Source organism: Arachis ipaensis, chromosome B4, assembly GCF_059453495.1.
Source record: "Arachis ipaensis isolate K30076 ecotype BB chromosome B4, ASM5945349v1, whole genome shotgun sequence".
NCBI classification, from domain to species: Eukaryota; Viridiplantae; Streptophyta; class Magnoliopsida; order Fabales; family Fabaceae; genus Arachis; species Arachis ipaensis.
In genome coordinates this window covers 75,724,964-75,728,168 of record NC_142439.1, presented here as the reverse complement: position 1 = coordinate 75,728,168, position 3,205 = coordinate 75,724,964, and positions in this window count along the sequence as shown.

The following is a 3,205-nucleotide window of genomic DNA, read 5'->3' as shown; positions in this document are numbered from 1 at the left end:
GCAGATAAAAGCATTATTACAATGGTTGGAATTGCTGAAGATGTATTAGTGAGCATTAAGGGACTCACATTTCTCATTGACTTCTATATCCTGGAAATGCCCCCTAATGACTCAGGAAGGCCATCATCAATCCTGCTTGGAAGACCATTCCTGAAGACTTCAAAGTTCAAGCTGGACGCATTTTCAGGAACTTATTCTTTTGAAATAGATGGCAGAATAGTGAAATTAAGTTTAAATGAAGCTATGAAGCACCCTCCGGAAGATCATTCTATCTCCCAGTGTGACATCATAGATGAAGTCGTGGCTGAAGTTCACCAGGAGGAATTAGAAGCGAAGTACATAGGGTAAGGTCCAAGTGTGGGGACATTTTCAGAGGACAATGAGAGCACTTCACCATTATCACCAGCTCCAGATAATCCAAAGCCTGGCTATGAGTAGAAATTAGAATTAAAGCCCCTCCCTCCACACCTCAAGTACGCTTACCTTGAGGACAAGCAGAAGTTTCCAGTTATCAGTGCGAGGGAGCTCACATCCCAACAAGAAGAACAGCTACTCAGTGTACTGAGAAAACATAAGAAAGCGATTGGATGGAGCCTAGCGAATATAGTAGGCATCAACCCTCAGGTTTGTGAGCACAGAATATTCCTAGAAGAGGGAGCAAAGCCTGTCCGTCAACCTCAAAAAAGATTGAATCCCACCATCTTAGAAGTTGTCAAGAAAGAAGTGACCAGGCTACTTGAAGCAGATATCATTTACCCCATCTCAGATAGTGAATGGGTCAGTCCAGTACAAGTGGTGTGATGGGACGCAGAAGTTGGTGAATTAAAATTTATTAAAATAGTTACGTTGCAAGTATAGTCTTAACTCACCGAAAATCTGCCTATCAATTTAGAAATATGTCACAGAGAGTTTAAATTAAAAATTACTGGGAGTTTAAGTCCCAGGTCGTCTCCCAACGAGTTGCAGAAAAGTGTGCTATTTTATTAATCAGATGTTCCAAGAAGTTGAGTTAAGTAAATTGAAAATTAAATTGAGAGAATTTAAATAATATGAATAAAAGCCTTGACTGGGAGTTAATTAGTTAGAATCTCTATTATTGATGGGATGATTTTAAGATGAATTTATAATTAATGGTTGTTCTGTTTGGTTAACCTTTGCTAGGTAAGGAAAGTCAAACAAGTTGGAATGCTAGATCTATTCACGAGTTGCAATCCACTTAGTTCAAAGGGATTGGTGTTAGTGATTAGATAACAATCCAACAGTTAACCCAATTAAAATTTTTCTTTCAATCCTTCCAACTCAAGAGTTCCTTTCAATCAACTCCCCATCAAGTGGGGAAACTACTCACTCATTGTAAATAATAAATCCATAACACATGAAAGGGAAATAAAAGAAGACATGATTATTGGAATGGAAAATAAATTAAAATGGAAGAAATAATCCTTGTATTAAATAATCATGAAAATATTCAATTGACAAAATTGAACAAAGCAAAGAACATGGAAGAATAAAACCAAGTTAAGAAAACGAACTAGAATGACGAAGTCTTGATGAGGAAAAATAACTCTTCCCAATGTTCCAATGCTAAGATCAATTGAAAATTAAAATTCTTCAAACCTAGAGAGAAAAACCTAAAGGAGTAAAACTAGATCTAAAAACTGTAAACTGTCTATAATGAATGTTGTTTTGTTTCTGCATATTCTCTGGCTTTAGTCTGCTGTTCCAGGCCAAAAACTGGGTCAAAATAAGGTCCAAAATCGCCCCCAACGAATTCTGCAGATTATGCAGATCGCACATGTCACGCGATCGCGTCATCCATGCGGATGCGTCATTCGCGCTTTTCCTTACCACGCATTCGCGTCGTCCACGCTACCGCGTTGCCTGAGCTTTTCCAATCCGTGCGGCCGCGTGAGCCATGCGGCCGCGTCACTGCGATTTGCTCTCCTTCACGCGGTCGCGTGAGCCATGCGACCGCGTCACTTCTCGCTGGTTACCTCCTCAAGTTCTTGTGTTCCTTCCATTTTTGCTAGCTTCCTTTCCAATCTCCAACTCATTCATGCCTTATAAAGTCTGAAACATTCAACACACAGATCACGGCATCGAATGGAATAAAGGACAATTAAAAATACATAATTAAAGTTTCTAGGAAGCAGTTTTCAAACATGTTATAAATTCAGGAAGGAATTATAATTTCATGCGAATTTAATGAATAAGTGGGTAAGAATCATGATAAAACCACACAATTAAACACAATATAAACCATAAAATAGTGGTTTATCATGATGCCCAAGAAGTCTGGCATCACAACAGTAAGAAATGAGCATGGAGAGCTTTTGACAACCAGAGTGCAGAACTCATGGAGAGTTTGCATTGACTACAGGCGTCTCAACCAAGCCACTCGCAAGGATCATTACCCCTTGCCATTCATTGATCAGATGCTTGATCGCCTGTCAGGTAAATCTCATTATTGCTTTTTAGATTGTTATACAGGTTGTTCCGAGGGTTACCTGAAACTGGAGGTCGATCTCGGATGAGATCCTTGGTACTGGTCGGGAATGACGTGTCTGGCTGGCTGGTGGCGGCCGGAGCTGTTGTGCCCGACTTGTTGGACTTACTGCCCTGCTGATCCTTGGCCACCGGAGGGTGGGAGGTACCTGCAAGAGACTCCGATACTTAAGTTAGCACGGGTATTGAGCAGGTTTTTTATAGAATCAGAGTATGAGTTATACCTGGGTGCTCCAGTGTATTTATAATGGTGAGATGTGACCTTTGGATAAGATAAGTTAGTTATTTTATCTTATCTTTATCTTTTGGGTTGAGGTCAGCGCATCTTCAACGGAACCGCCCTTCTCTGTAGGCCTGAACGACCTTTGGATTTGGGTCGTATTCCTTGAATTAGGCCCTTTTTGGGCTTTCCTGTCGATTTGGCCGAGTTCTTCGTAAAGAAGTCGGTCCGCTTGACCTAAGGAGGTCGGTCGCTTTATTACTGAACATCCCGATTCGGATAGCTCGACCTAGGGTATGAACAGTGCCCCTGCTTGAGCTCGGTCTTCTTTTTGAGGTCGAGTTCTTGACTTCGGTTTTTCTCTAGTGAAGCCGATCTCAAGCATTTTGTCGATTCCTTTGTAGAAGCTTTTGAATGTAGAACGTTTTTCTCTAAAAGCGCGCGCTTTTATATCGGCGCTTTGGGAACGTGCGAGGGTTT